Below are 17,137 nucleotides of genomic sequence, written 5' to 3'. Positions count from 1 at the left end.
TACAAGAGTTCCTTATACAGTAAAACCTGTGAAAGCCAGAAGTTGTGTAAGATGGAAACCTGTCAGAAAAGGAAACTCAAATATTTTCCACTAATAGAGAAGATAGAAAAGTGGTGAGACTGCACCCTGTCAAAGGAAGAAAACTTGTGAGACTTGGGAAAACAAGAAAGTCACGTCGAGTTTTGGCTCTCACAGGTTTCACTGTATATTCTGGATAAAAGTTCCTTGTCAAATTTGTAAATATTTTCTTCCATTGTGTGGGTTGTCTTTTCACTTTCTTGATGGTGTCCTTTGCAGCACAGAAGTTTTTAATTTTAATTTATCTATTTTTTTCTCTCGTCGCTTGTGCTTTTGGTGTTGTATCTAAGAAAGCGTTGCCTAACTCAAGGTCATGAATATTTACTTCTGTATTTTCTTCTAAGAGTTTTAAAGTTTTAGCTCTTACATTTAGATCTATGATCCTTCTTCAGTTAATGTTTATATATGGTGTGAGGAAGGGTACAACTTCATTCTTTTGCATGTGGATGTCCAGCTATCTAAGGATGATTTGCTGAACATACCCTTCTTTCACTATTGAATTTTCTTGGCACCCTTGTAATAAATCAATTGACCATAAATTTAAAGATCTATTTTATGGAATCTCAATTCTGTTTTATTGTATCTATGTATCTATCCTGATGCCACAGTACCACACTGTCTTAATAATTCTAACTTTGTAGTAAGTTTTGAAATCCGGAAGTATAATACTTCAAATTTTATTCTCCTTTTAAATGATTATTTTGGCTATTCTGGATCTCTTGTATTTTCATATGAATTTTAGTATCAGCTTCTCAATTTCTGCAAGAAAGGCAGCTGGAATTTTGATAAAGATTGCATTGAAATCTGTAGATCAATTTAGGGGGGTATTGTCATCTTTACAATATTAAGTGTTCCAATCCATGAACATCGCATGTCTTTTATTTATTTAGGTCTTCTTTAATTTCTTTCAACAATGTTTTACAGTTTTCAGGGTACAAGTTTTACACTTCTTTTGTTAAATGTATTCCTATTGTATTCTTTTTAAATCTGTTCTAAATGGAATTGTTCTCTTAATTTTAATTTTGGATTGTTCATTGCTTGTGTACAGAAATATAACTGAGTTTTGTATATTGATCTTGTGCCCTCCACTTTGTTGAACTCATTTATTAGTCCTAAAAATTTTTTAGTGAATTCCTTAGGATTTTCTATATACAAAATCGTGTCATCTGAAATAGAGATAGTTTTACTTCTTCCTTTTCAATCTTGATGCGCTTTATTTCATTCTTTCATAATTACCCTTGTCACAGCTTCGAGTATGATATTGAGTAGAAGCAGTGAGAGCAGCTATCATGTCTTGTTCCTGATCTTAACCCAAAACCCAAAACCTGTTGCCATTGAGTCAATTCCAACTCATAGTGACCCTATAAGGCAAAGTAGAACTGCTCTGTAGGGTTTCCAAGGAGAAGTTGGTGGATTCAAACTGCTGACCTTTTGGTTAGCAGCCAATCTCTTAACCATTGTGCCACCAGGGCCCCTGTTTCTGACCTTAGGGACAAAGTATTCAGTCTTTCACCATTAAGTATGATGTTACCGGTGGGTTTTTTCATAGATGCCTTTTATCAGGTTGAAGAAGTTCTCTTCTATTCCTAGTTTCTTGGATCTTTTTAGCAGGAAAATTTTTGCATTTTATCAAATGCTTTGTCTGTCTCTATTGAGATGATCATGTGGTTTTAGTCCTTTATTCTATCAATATGTAGTATTGATACTTGAGTTTTGGATGCTAAACCAACCTTGCATTTCTGGAACATATTCCACGTGGTCAGGGTGTATATGTTGCCAGATTCAATTTGCTAATATTTTGTTGAGGATTTTTAGCCTCTATATGAATATGTGATCTTGGTCTGTAGTTTTCTTGTGATGTCTTTGTCTGGTTTTGGTATCAGGGCAATATGTATGGCTTCATAAAATGAGTTGAGAAGTTGTCTCCTCTTCTATGTTTTTGGAAGAGTTTGTGAATAATTGGTATTAACTATTCTAGAAATGTTTGGTAGAATTCACTAATGAAGCCATTTTTCTTTTTGGGAAGTTGTTTTGATTACTATTTTGATCCTTTTACTACTCAGCTTTTCTATTTCCTCTTGAGTCAGTTTCTGTAGTTTGTGTCTTTTTAGAAATTTGCCCATTTCATCTAAGTTATGGTACTCTCATTATGCATATGTTGGTGTACCTAACGATGTCTTACAGGTCTTCAGAGCTCTGTTTATTTGTTTTCTTTCTTTTTCTTCTCTCTATTCTTCAGATTGTATAATCTCTGTTGATCTGTCTTCAAGTTCAGTGATTCTTCTACTGGATTAAATCTACTGTTGAAGTCTTCTAGTGAATTTTTTCCTTTAAATTACTATACTTTTATCAACTCCGGAAATTCCTTTTGGTTCTTTTCTATAATCTCTATTTCTTTATTGATAGTATCTATTTGATAAGACCATTGCCATTGCTTCTCCCTTTAAGCATAATTTCCTTTAGTTTTTTGAACACATTTGTGTTCAAATTGCTTTAAAGTGCTTGTCTGCTAAGTCAAACACCTGAGTTCTCTCAAAGATATTTTTCTGTTGCCTACTTTCTTTTTCTTGTATGGGTGATATTTTCCTGTTTTTCAAAAATGTCTTGTAATTTTTTTTGTTGAAAATCGAATATTTTAAATAAAATATTGTAGCAACTCTGTATACTGAGCCTCCCCCAACGCTCATTATTTTTATTGTTTTCTTGTTTGTTTGGTGAGTTGGTTGGACTAATTCAGTGAAGTTTATTCCCCCTACAGTGTGTACAGCCTCTGACATTGCTTCTCAGAGGGTACAGCCTTTGATATACACACAGTCACCTGACCACTCCCTCCCTCCCCACCCAGGGATAGCAATGGTTTTAGCCAAGATCTCTTTGACTATCTTTCTCCCTGGTTTTCCTGTTAAGCTTCTGGTTTGTCTGCCTGGGTAGATATCATACCTAACTGTTAGCTTCCCCTAATTGCTAGTTGTCTGATTTATTGTTTATAACAATGCCCTGGGTCACAAATTGTTCCACAGTCTGATCTAATTAAAGTCAAGCCTCTTTGCAGCAGTAGTCTTTGAGGCTTGCTTCAACTCGAGGAGGGCTCTTTCTAGCTGCCTCTTTCCCTGTTTCTCTCTTTTAAACTTATAGCTGATCTACCATTTTGTTTATTGCTGTATAATTAAGTCTCCTTTTAATTGCTCATCATCAAAATCTCCATTGTTTTTGATAGTGCTCTTAGGCTGCTTGAAATTCTTCACACTCCGTTCCAAATAAAATCAATTCCCGTATGGAGAGCTGTGGAGCTCTCTGTTCTTACAGTCTGCCTCCCCTCAGGCAGAACATCTGCACCACTGCTTGGGAGCTAGAGGAGGGGAAAGTGTCCCACTTCTCTTGGACTGACAGCCATGCTCTATGAGCAGGACCAGGAGTGGATTATCCAGTAGGTAAGGTAAGCACGGTGTTTACCTTGCTTACCAGCTCATCTTCAGTGAACAATTTCACATTTTTTTCACCACATCAAAGATTCTGCTTCTAGGTATGGCTGGTATCTGTCTCTCTCCCAACCCCACAGTACTTTTCCTACACAATCAAGGTCTCTTTTCTAATTTACAATCCCTCCAGTAAGCAATGTAAGATATTGCGCTTACTTACTAACCTGTAGTGAACAATTTCACATGGATTTCACCGTAAGCACAAATAATACTGTGCTTACTTTGCCTATTGGATAATCCACCCCTTAGTGGGGCATATGGTGGTGGTGGTAGCCCTAGTGTTATTGGCTTTCTTCTCCTAGCATGAAACGAGATGAGGCAAGGGTGATTAGGACCCAGTATTCTTGACCTACCACAACTGAGGTGAAGATTTCACCCTACAAATGGGGGCTAGGTGGAGTAAAGAACACCCAGATCTTTTAATCACACTTGCCTGGAGTAGAGCTTCTGCAACATGAAGCTGGGAGGGAATAAGAAATGCTGTTGGCCTGCCTCATCTTGGGAGAAACTTTAGACTCGGCTAGGGAAGGAAGGACCCTATGTTCTTGACCACATTCGTTCAGAGAAGAGCTTCCATCACACTGAGTGGGAGAGGGGAGTGGGTCATGGCTCAAATGCCAGAGATTCTCACTTCTTAATGAGATACAGTAGATATTCTTACATGTTTCTCCATTTGCTATATGCCCTCAGGACAATTTCCAGAGGCTGTAAATTATTGTGTGTATGTGTGTGATTTTCACTAGTTATAGATGTTTTGGAGGAGCTCTGGTGGCACAGTGTTTAAAGTGCTCTGCTGCTAACCAAAAGGTCAGCAGTTTGAACCTAGCATAGACTCCCTGGAAGAAAGATGTGGCAGTCTGCTTCCATTAAAGATTTACAGCCTTAGAAACCCTATAGGGCAGTTCTACTGTGTCCTATAGGGTTGCTATGAGTCGGAATCCACCTGAAGCAGTGGGTTTTGGTTTTTATAGATGATTTTCTAGAGAAAGGGTTCACAGAGTTCCTCACCCTGCCATTCTGAAATACTTTTCTTAACGAGGTTGCCATGAGTCGGAATTGACTTGGCAGTACAAAACAACAACAATAGAGTATATTAGCTTCCCATGGCTACTATAACAAACTATCACGACCTTGGTAGCTTAAAACAACACAGAGTTATTCTCTTACAGGTCTGGAGACTAGAAATTTGAAATACGTTTCACTGGGCTAAAGAGAAGGCGTCGGCAGGGCTGATTCCTTCTGAAGGCTCGAGGGGAGAATCCATTCTTGCTCTTTCAGCTTCTAGGCTGCTGCCATTCCTTGGCTTTGGGCTGTACCACTCAAATCTTCGCTTCAGTCATCGTATTTCCTTTGCTCTTACTGTGACTCCTGCCTTCCTCTTATAATGACCTTTCTGTTTACATCAGGCCCACCCGGATAATGCATCTCAAAATCCTTAACTTAATCACGTCTGCAATGTCCCTGTTGCCATATAAGGTAACCTTCCCAGGTTCCAGGGATTAAGACATAAAAAATCTTGGGGACATTATGCAGAACTGTACAATTTTAGTGTTTGAAAGGAGCTTTTGTCTTTGTAGATAAAGAAAATATAGCTTGGGTTTGTTACTGTCATACTGAAGGTCACATAGGTAGTGTGTGACAGAACTAGAGCCAAATGTCCAAACTCATGTTATGGAACATAAAGTTGAATGATTAAACACAAATAAAATCCACATTATTATTGATTCTAAGCCACATAGATAAAAATGGTGAGTTATCAAAGCACAAATTGGTTTTTATCAAAACTATCTGCAGCTAACTTAAAGTATCATATGCACTTCAGTTATTGTATTCAAATTTCACCTTTTATAACATCTCTTGCCTTTTTTAAAGAAAAAAATAGTTGCAAGCAAGATGCATCTGTTTCTCTCAAGTTAATTTAATTCGTGCTCATGAATATATGCAATAAAAAACAAAGTTATTACCATGTGCACTGTGGAATAAACATATGCACATTTAGATAATTTATAGATAATGTGTCCTTTGGTGATTCCAAATGAGAGCAATCATCCATGATTTCAGAAAGAACCTGGAAAATGTAATTGAGTGAACTCTGTGTGATGTGTGAGGGTCTCTTTCCAAAGAAATATTTTCAGTTTAACTCGGGTTTATAATGTGTGAGCCTCTCCAGCGCTGTGCTCTAGAATTGTTGGTTTTTTTCCCCAGCTCCTGAAGGACATTCAGGGCATGCTAACTTTTCTCTTGTGACATAAAATAACCTGTGAAAAGACCTGATTAACGGTCGCACACAGTACTTTGGGGGAAAGAGTCATCATGAGAGTTGGAACTGTTCTTTTTAACAACAACGTCTGTACTTTGAGTTTTTCAAAGCCATTACACTAAAAAAGAAAAATCAGTTAAAAAAAAAAGAAAGAAAGAAAAGAAGCAAACCTCCCTCCATGGATGCCTTTCCCTGGGCTCATCATCATCAGTGAATGGGAAGCTGAACAATAGGCTATTGTCAGTTATAAGCAGTAGTTACAGGGAAAGAATCTGTCCCTTGAAAGGGATAGACTACACTGCCAATTAGATTTGATCTGACCCTCTTCTAAGCATGCAAAATTCCCTTTGTAGTATCAACTCGGAGAGGAAAAAAAGGTAGCTTAGGGGTGTTTTCTAGACACAGAATTGGTTTCTGTAGAATAGATCTTCTTTTCATTGAGAATGTTCTTTACTAGACTGACTGATTTACTACTATTCTGTAGATACAGTGCAAGAGTACATCAAACGTATTCTCAAATGACTGGATTTAAAGGCCTCCTTAAAAAGCACCATAAAACAAATCTCCTCAATCAAGAAAAGCCATTGTTTGGGGTATTCTCAAGTGATGCTCAGGTTCATTGAGAATATGGTTTTGAGATTTCAGGGATGGTGCAATAGTCGGGTGGGAGCAATGTTTTCTCATTACTCTGCTAAAAGTTCTGTCCGTTGAATAGACCTCTCTGGCCTGGAAATAAACATGGAGAAGTAGTGGAGAAGAATGCAACACATACTAAAAGGTTCTAGAACAAGGTTTGTACTCTATCCCTTAAAATAGTATGTGCATTGCCTTTTCCGTAGGAAAGAACAAAACTTTTAGGTTTCAGTTAATGCTGTTAGAAAATCAGCCTGGAGAATCATTAGGTATATTAATCAAATTGTGCTGTATTCAGGTTCACAAAAATTTCCTAACAATTCCTACCCCTGTGGAAATGAAGAGTTACACTTGTTGTTTACATACAGGAAAAATAGCACTGATAGAAAGTATTTTCAAATCATGGTCTGCTCACTTAAATTTAAAAAAAATCTTTATTGAAGTATAATATACATAAGAAAGTATAGATATATTAAAATTAATAACAAACTTAATATACCCTTGTAACCAGCACCCAGATCTGGAGCATCCCAAGAGCCCCCCATTTTAAAAGGATTTGATATTGCTTGTTAGAAGTGTGAAAGGCTAATTGAATAGTCATTTTTTGACACATGTTTTTCTTAGGCAGTTTAGAGGGACCCAAAAGTATTTGTCAAACACTTGCAGACATGAAAAAATACATTAAAAAGGAAAAAGCGATACGAATATCTTTCTGTTCCATGTAGTGTTGCTGTTGTTCCGGGCGGTCAGGTCAATTTTGACTCCGCAGCTCCATATGACAGAGTAGAACTGCCCCATAGAGCTTTCTAGGCTGTACTCTTTATGGAAGCTGATTGACAGGTCTTGCTCCTACAGAGCCCCTCAGTGGGTTCAAACCACCAACCTTTTGGTTAGCAGCTAGGCACTTAACCAGGGCTCCTTATTCCATTCAGTAAGGGAGGGAAATTTATAGAAAGCTACAAGAGAAATGATCAATTTGTGAAGAGGACTGACTCCGGTTTAAATTCAAACTCTTGAACACTCTGATTTTAGAGAACTGGTGTAGCAAGGAGCCCTGGTGGCACAGTAATCAAAGCGCTCTGCTGTTAACCGAAAGGTTGGCAGTTTGAACCCACCAGCTGCTCAGCAGGAAAAAGCTGTGGCAGTCTGCTTCCGTAAAAATTTACAGCCTGGGAAGCTCTGATGGGCAGGATGACTATAGGGTCACTATGAGTCAGAATCAACTTGACTGAAATGGGTTTGGTTTCTGTTTTGTTTTATTTTGGTGCTGTGTACAGCCCACGCTGCAGGAGGCCACCACTAGAGGGAAGCAGGGGGGCCACCACAGGCTCTAGGCTTTCTCTCGGGTTCTCACCTGGCTGTCGCTCAGGACTGGCTTGGTGTGGTGAGGCCAAGGGCCAGCAGTCATGAGATTAACAGCCCCTGATCAGGCAGGACTGTGACAGCACCAGGCCAAAGAAGCCTTTTTGGACAAAGAAAGTCCACTGCTCAGATGAAGGCAGGAGGATCTGAAAAGAGCAGGCTAAGAAACTGAGCAGGGCCTGAAGGCACCCGAGCTAGGGTTCCAACTGGAGGGGGCAGAGAAAGTTCTAGAATTCCTCAGAGCTGGCAGACCAGACGTAAGGATTGTTCAGTGACCACCCTGACATTATTGATACAGAAACAGAGGCCTAATGAGCATCCATAGTTGTACGGCTCTAAATGGTGGAGCTGGGACTAGAATACCCATTTCCTGGCTCATTCTGCTCTTTATTATTATTCAAATCATTTTACTACTTTGTACTACTGAGTTGTAGTGGAAGGATGTTACGGTTCAGGAGCCTAAAATTAACACAAATTGAAAACTTAGGGCCAGGCAGTTTTGAAAACTGTTGGTTGAAGAAATTTTGGGAAGTTGCTGTGAAATGAGAGTAACATTATTACTAAAACAGACAGTATCACATAAACTTTATTGATAGGAAAACATAAGGAGTGTGAATGAAAAGGACCTAGCTATAGAGACGCCCAGTAACACTCTGCACTGGAGTGTGTATTTATTTAGTATGAATATTTATGTATGTGTGTGGCCAATGTACTCTTGGATCTATTGTGACTATTGTGATGCTATTATTTACTTTTGCTCTGCAGGACTCAGCTTTTCCACGTAGCAACCAAGAATAACAAAGTTTCCGCTGCAAGTGCAATTTGTGGAAGTGGGGACACTGGCTGTTTTATTTGCCTTTAGACAGAATACAGGTAACTTGCAAAAGTGAGTTTGCGGTCCGGATGTTTTTTGAAACCCAGGTCACATGGTTAAATGTAATTAGTCTTGAGCTAAAGAACACGCACCAAAATAATGCCAATATGGTAGTTCAACCTTCTTTACCTTTGACAAAAATTAACATTATTAGAAATGTGTAAAACTTACTTTGGCCTTACATGCTATTTAAATGTACCTATTTTATTAGTAGTGACTCTAACTACCCAAATGCTCAAAACATAGAGGAGTCCAAAATGTCCCCTAAGTGAAAGGTGGTACCTTATTTTCCATAAAAGCTTTCTGATACAAAGTAGATGAATTTGGGCTATTCACTCAGCTTCACACAGCCAGGCTCTCTCGCTGTGGCTGATTAGTTCTCTTGGTTACTCTAAATAAGCCAAGGTCATTGGTTTAATCCTTATGTTAATCCTTTAGCTTGGGTCTATGCCATGGCTATGGACCGAGTACCTATTCCTAGTTAGCTGTTTTGTAAACGAATGTTTCTGAAAATAAGGGAGACCAGCAAAAATTGGGAGAGTGTGGTAGTTTTATAGACAGTATTCAAGTTAAGACTGGTGTTAAACATTAAAACATTTTTAAGCCTAAAATTTATGACTCTGGGAGTTAAATCACTTCTGAAAAGGAAAACTACTTGCTTTGGGAACAACTCAGATTGCACCCTATTGACGGTGTGATAGCTGTGTCCTTCCCATATGTGAAAAGTGTTTTCAGTGCATGTTGATATATAATAATTGTGCTGGCCTATGTTGCCCTGGGCCTTGCACCTAGGTCAAAAGTTGGCTGGGCCCTAGAATGGAGATGAGAGGGAGAAAGGGGGTGAGTGATGGGAAAGGGTCTGAGGCAGTTGCTGTCAACAGGAAGGAGTGTCTGAGGATGTATTTTTAGTGTTTGTTGGCCATGTATGTGGCACACAGGAAAAAGGACAGGATCAGAGTAAATACCCAATATAACTGGGGAATGAAGTATTTCGCTTGGTGTATTTCCAAATGCCTGAAACAAATTCTTCTTAAGGTGTACCAAAAAAAAAAACAGTTGCTATAGAGTCGATTCTGACTCATGCGACCCTGTGTGTGTGTTGCAGAATAAAACCGCTCCATAGGGTTTTCATGGCTGTGACGTACCAAAAGCAGATCACCAGGCCTTTCTTCCGAGGTGCTTCTGGGTGGCGAGGTTCCAACTGCCAAATTTTCTGTTAGCAGTCGAGCACTTAATTGTTTGCACCACGTAGGGTCTCCTGTTAATATGTACATTCATCATCTTCAGGGAAACCTTTGGAATGGATTGTATGTTTCACCACCTTTTTTTAGCAGAGTTTGTGAGTTTAATGTAACCTTTACTAGATGGCCATGCCTGACTGTATTGTGCTTTAAAACAGTGGAATCTTCAGGTTATTGAGCCCTGACCGACACTAAAAAAAAAAAATTCTTGTAGCTTTTCTTCCCTTTCTTTGGAATTTTATCTTGCTGTCTCTGGCAGTGCCATGGTGCTTCTTATTCCATCTAACCCTTTTCAGAGTGGCCACCACTATTAGCACCCCCCGTCCCCTTCTTCTGTCAACTTACAATTTATCTCTTTTAGGCTAGGAAACCGGATAGTCGAGTTTATAAAAATAAAAAAAAAAGTGTAAAATAAGAGAGGGAAAGCTGAAAGATTTCTTATGAATTCACATAAACTTTAATTTCAAGCATCTATTTTAACTGCTGAAGCAGCCTTCGTGGTGCAGTGGTTAAGTGCTCAACTGCTAAAAAAGTTCAGTGGTTTGAACTCACCAGCTGCTCCATAGGAGAAAGGTGTGACAATCTGCTTCCGTAAAGATTACAGCCTTGCAAACCCTATGGGGCAGTTCTGCTTTGTCCTACAGGGTCATTCCACAGCAAAGGTTTGTTTGTTTGCTTTGCTTTTTTTGGGAGAGGGGAAGGGTGGTTTATTTTAACTGCTCAGAATCCTTTTGCTGCTTTTATATTTTGGGGTTTTTTTTTTCATACTTGAGATTTTCAGGGGTCACCTCTGAGAATATGTGAGCTATTAATGTAATCTGAAATCTTATTTGGCACTGTACATTTGCATCCTGTCTTTTCTAGAGCTGTGAGTAGCACACAGTAAGAGCTTAATAAATATTCGTTGTATGAATACTATATTGGTGAAACGAAGGCAGGACATACAGTTTCTATCCTACAAAATTCAGCTACACTCCCGGTTTAGCAGAAGGTACCTACAAGTATTAACTGTGGATGATGTGGATGAAAGCCAGTGACGTTGATACCATTTGCAGGGGTCACAATGCAAAGTCCAGGGCAACGCAGGCCAGCACAACTTTTTTTTATATCAGTGCCTGCAGTTCACAGGCCCCACCACTGCTACGTTATTTACACTTAACCAAGTCATATATTTAGGTTACCTGCTTAACCCCTAAGGGTGTTTGGATTTTGCTGTCTTATATAATCAATGTTATATATTGCTAGTGGTGCCATGGTTAAGAGCTCGCTGCTAACCAAAAAGTCAGCAGTTCGAATTCATCAGCTGCTTCATGGAAACCCTACCAGGTGGCTATGAGTCGGAATCAACTCAACAGCAACGGGTTTGGTTTTTGGTATTGATTATTCTTACCATACAAAGCAATATTAGATAGTGAAGAACATGTTCAAAACCTAAACTGTTGATGATCCCCAGCCCCAAACCTACTTCTCCCTGTATCAGTAAATGCCCCTCCAAATGCCCAAAACCTTGGGGCTGTTCCTCTTTTCCTTTCATATCCCATGTTCACTCTATCATCAACTCATGTCACCTTTGAATGATATTTAGAATCTATTTCCCATCACTCTCACTGCTACTATCTTGGTCCATCCCACCATCGCCTCTACAAGATTATTGTAGTGACCCCTGACTAGTACACACTATGGGAGAAAAGACCTGGAAGTCTGCTCCCGTAAAGATTTACAGCCTTAGAAACCCTACGGGGCAGTTCTACTCTGTCCTATAGGGTCGCTATGAGTCAAAATCGACTGGAAGGCAATGGGTTGGGTTTTTGTTGTTGCTGTGTTTACGTACATTCCAACGATCATGAAGATGGTACAGGACCAGGCAGCATTTCCTTCTGTCATACACAGGTCACCATGAGTCAGTGCTGACTCAACGGCAGCGAATAACAGCAAAGTCTATCTGCTTCCATGCATGTCCTCTTAAGTTTCTTCTCCCCATAGCAGTCAGATATTTCTACTCTGATTCTGAATTATTGGATTAAAGCCAGAAGGACAATAACTCAGGACAAAAATCTTACAACTAATGTTTCAGAAAGTAGGAAAAGTAAATGTATAGGATCAGCTTTGGAGAGAATTCTCTTGCAGTAATTATGCCCAGGGTGTGCATCAGGGTTGTATCCTTTCACCATACTTATTCAATCTGTATGCTGAGAAAATAATCTGAGAAGCTGGACTGTATGAAGACGAACAGGGTGTCAGGATTGGAGGAAGACTCATTAACAACCTGCAATATGCAGATGACACAAACTTGCTTGCTGAAAGTGAAGAGGATTTGAAGCACTTACTGATGAAGATCAAAGACCATAGCCTTCAGTATGGATTACACCTCAACATAAAGAAAACAAAAAACCCTCACAACTGGACCAATAAGCAAAATCTTGATAAATGGAGAAAGGATTGAAGTTATCAAGGATTTCATTTTACTCAGATCCACAATCAGCACCCACAGAAGCAGCAGTCAAAAAATCAAACGATGCATTGCATTGGGCAAATGTGCTACAAAAGACCTCTTTAAAGTGTTAAAAAGCAAAGATGTCACTTTGAGGACTAAAGGTGCGCCTGACCCAAACCATGGTGTTTTCAATCGCCTCACATACATGTGAAAGCTGAACAATGAATAAGGAAGACCGAAGAAGAATTAATGCCTTTGAATTATGGTGTTGGTGAAGAATATTGAATATACCGTGGACTGCCGAAAGAGCAAACAAATTTGTCTTGGAAGAAGTACAGCCAGAATGCTGCTTAGAAGCAAGCATGGCAAGACTTCGTCTCACATACTTTGGACATGTTATCAGGAGGGATCAGTCCCTGGAGAAGGACATCATGCTTGGTAAAGTAGAGGGTCAGCGAAAAAGAGGAAGACCGTCAAGGAGATGAGTGACACAGTGGCTACTACAATGGGCTCAAGTATAGCAATGACTGTGAGGATGGTACAGGACCGGACAGTGTTTCATTCTGTTGTACATAGGGTTGCTATGAGTCAGAAACGACTCAATGGCACTTAACAACAAGAACAAAGTCGTTCCCAAGGTAAGGGAAGACAGCAGCACCAGGGAGAAGCATCCGGCTGCCTTGCATGCTGCCCCACCCTCTGTGGGCTGGGAAATGACTTTGGAAAAATCTCAGAATGAGCACCTGGAATCTTAGCTCATTCTTTCCTGGATCACAGCCTGACTGGCATCAGCCAAGCTTCTCTGAAGAACCATCTGGAGATGTTAATATTCTCTTAAATAACTTCACAGGACAAAGACAAACAAAACAGGGGGCCCAGGTCTGTCTCAGCCATTTTGTGAGCTAATTACAAAAGGTGAACTTAGAACTTTGAGTTTGTTTATTTATAGTTTACATGCACTGGAAAGAAGTGAAAAGGGTTACAGAGTGTTTTGCCTTTGTTTATTGTATCTTTTATTATATAGAACTTTAAAATTTTAAGGTAGTCACATTTACAATCTTTTTCTTTGTGTTTTGTTTGGAGTATACAGGTGTAAAGCTATATATATATATATATATATATTATATATATATGTATAGAAGAGCACATATATATATATATGTATATATATATATATATATAGAAGAGCATGTATCCCCAACCTAGCAATCTGTTCCCTGTTTTTGGAGAAAAGCCTTTCACACAGACAAGTCAGTTGATGGATTTCATTCATTCAACAGCCATTTAATGAATGGCTACTAGGTTTTAAGTATTGTGTTTTAAGTACTTGCTAGGGATACAGCGAGACAGAATACCTGCCTTCATGAAGCTTATAGCCTAGCAGTCTGTGTCCTTTACTACCCAAAGTATGATCTTGAAAGTTATTTAAGGTTATCATTAGATAATTTGAGGAGTTGGCTTGTTCTTGGAGTCAATTACTCAATTACAGTGATAAATATTCCAACTGATGTCATAGGTTTGAGTAAATACAGAGAAAATCTTTGGCTTTCTATTCAGCACTGACTGCTCTGATTCCCATTGCACTTTTCCTTTTTAGGCCTAGATTGCTCTAATACCAATCCCCTAGTGATTTTTAAAATTACTTCCTCTAAGAGTTTTCTAGCTTTACCATGTTGTTCCAACCTCAAAAGAGTATTCACGTTTTGAGAGAAAATGCTTAACCCAAAGCGATGGATCACTAAAGGTATTGAAAGTATGAAATCTTTATCCCTCGGAACTCTTCTCTTTCACCTAACTTAGTGATTCTCAAACCCAGCCGCACGTTAGAATCACCTGGGGAATGATTCTAAAAAACACTGATGCCTGAGCTCCAGTCAAGACCAATTAAACCAGAATCCCTGGGGGTGCAGCCTGAGACTTGGGGTTTTCTCAAAGCTCCCCTGATGACTCTAATGAGCAGGTTGGGTTGAAATCAATCAACATGTCTATCTGAAGTAAAATTCTGCAGTCATCTGACACATAAACAAGGCAGAGGAGACCACAGAGGGACAAATAGGAAGTTACAAAAACAGTTTAAAAATTGTGATGGTTTTAGGTCAGCTCCTGTCCGGAGGCAGGATGAGAAGGCAGGAAGGGACAGGAACTCATTGAATGGATACAAGAAACGCGGGGTGGAAAGGGGGAGTGGTGTTGTCACTTTATAGGGATTGCAACTAATGTCATATAACAATATGTGTATAAATTTTTGTATGAGAAAGTAACTGGAGATGTAAACTTCCACCTAAAGCATAATAATAATAATAATAAAAAAAGAAAATCTAAAAAAAATTGTGATGGTTTTAATCTGAAAAAGATAAGATTGAAGAAGTGATTGAGAGAGCGAGCTCTGGAGGCAGACTAGATACATTTGTGTCAGTGCCTCATTTCCTTGTCTGTAAAATGGGGACAGTAATAGTACCTACTTCTCACAGGGTGGCCATTATGAAGATTAAATGCCTAGAACAGTGCCTGGCCCTTACCATTGCCGTTATCCTTCAAGTGCTGCTCCGAATTTCACCTACTCTGTAAAACCTCCTTTGATTTTCTCAGGAAGAGTAAATCACTCCCTTCTCTGGCTTCACACACCCTCAGTTTAGACTAATATTATTATTTGCCATTTTGTATTAGAGTTGATATACCCATTTCCCCCTCATGATAGTTTTCTGTAAAGCATGGTGATGAATTTAGGATTGAGGAAGATTCTTTTATCACATTAAGGAAATACACATCAATTCCTATTTTTTAACTTTTTTAAATCACCCTCCCTCATTCTCACACTCTAAGAAAGTAGACACCATCAGAAGAGAATTTCCACAAGCTCCCACCATGACCTCCACCCACCACCTGCATCTGTGCCAATATACCTGCTTTCCCCTTGTTACCATGGAAGAGCTGTCCATTCTCCTAGTAAAGCCCAACCCCTCCACTTGTCCATTAGATCTTATTCCCTTTTCATCTAGAGGGATACGACTAGCAGTTCGTCCCTCTCCTCCCTACATCATAAATTTTCACCCTCTTTACTTGATCATTTCTTTCAGCATGCAAACATGCTATAATTTCTTACATGTTAAAACAAACAAACAGATCTACATCTTAGTTCCACACTTACCTTCAGCTTCTCCAACATTTATTTCTCCCCTAAACAGCAAAATTTCTCAAAAGGGTTGTCTGTACTCTGTCTCCAATTCCTCTCCTCCATTCTCTCCTGAACCCACCCAGTCAGGCTCTTAACTTCACTAGTCTAGTTGTTATCATGGAGTAGTTATATGTGATAAATCAGGTGGCCTTGAGTAGAGCAGATTACCTTCTATAATGTAATGTAATGTACATTTAATGTATAGGTAGAACTGATAGTTTTTGTTATGGGCTTCATAGGGGTAACATAACCATAATGTAGTTAATCAATCAGTTGAGACCATACCAGTGTAGCGTGGATCCTAAACCTGATCCCTTCTGAGTTATAAAAAGATCAGAATAGACACGTGCATGCGCGCGCGCGCACACACACACACACACACACACACACACAGAGGAAGACAGACACCATGTAAGAAACATCTACAAGACAAAGGAGGCTAAGGAACCAAGGAGTACCTGGGGCTACTGACAAGGAAGGAATCAGCTGAGACACTGATTTGGACTTTTAGCCTCCAGAACTATGAGAAAATAAATTTCTTTTCTTCAAAGCCACTCACTTGTGGTATTTGTGTTATAGCAGCACTAGGTAACGAAGACAGATATATAACAGACTTGTCAAACTTCAGGTTATCAAGACCAAACTCCTGATCTTCCCTCCCAGATCTGCTCTTTCTTCCGTCTTCCACAACTCAGTAAATGGTAACTCCATCCATCTGGTGGATCAGGCCAAAAACCCTGGATTCATCTTTGACTTTTGTTTGACTCTCACCCACACCTATGCAGCCCATAACAAAAACTACCATTTCTACCTCAAAAACTTACTTTACTACTTCCACTAGCACTACCCTGGTCACCATTATTTGCTGTTTGGATTATTACAATAGTTTTATCCCCCTTCTGTTCAAAATCTCCCAATGACTTCCTTCTCAATTAGAGGAAAAGTCAAACTCCTTACAATGCCCTATAAAGGTTACCATTCTGACCTCATTTGCTTTTACTCCACCCCTTGATCACTGCACAGGCACATTGATCTCCTTGCTGTTCCTCCAGTACGTCAGGCACACTCCTATCTCATAGCTACCCTTACTCTTCTCTCATATATGTTCGCAACCTGCTATCCCACCTCCCTCTGGACTTTGTCCAAATGTTACCCTCTCAGAGGGATGTTCTTTGACTATTGTTCACAGTAGCAACCACAACCATCTGCATGTTTTATTCCCCTTCTCTGACTTATTTTTCTCCATACTATGTATTGCCATTTAAGATACTTATTTTACTTATTTGTTTGTCTGTCTCTTCTCTCTAGATTGTAAATTCTGTGGAGCAAGGATTTTTAATCTAATTTTTCCTCACAGCAATATTACCAGTGCCTAACACAAAGTAGGCAGTCAATAGATATTTGTAAGTGAATGACTGAATTAATGAATTAATCTTACAAGGTACAGGTATTTTACAATACCTACAGGTATTACTTTGTTGTCTCCTGGTATTGAATATTGCTGTGGAAAAATCTGAAGCCAGAATGATTTTTCCCCTTTAAATCAACCTCATCTTTATACCTGACTTCCCAAAGGAATTTATCTTTATCTTTACAATTCA

Source organism: Trichechus manatus, unplaced genomic scaffold (assembly GCF_000243295.1).
Source record: "Trichechus manatus latirostris isolate Lorelei unplaced genomic scaffold, TriManLat1.0 scaffold00112, whole genome shotgun sequence".
In the NCBI taxonomy this organism is placed as follows: domain Eukaryota; kingdom Metazoa; phylum Chordata; class Mammalia; order Sirenia; family Trichechidae; genus Trichechus; species Trichechus manatus.
Note: the sequence above shows the minus strand (reverse complement) of the source record.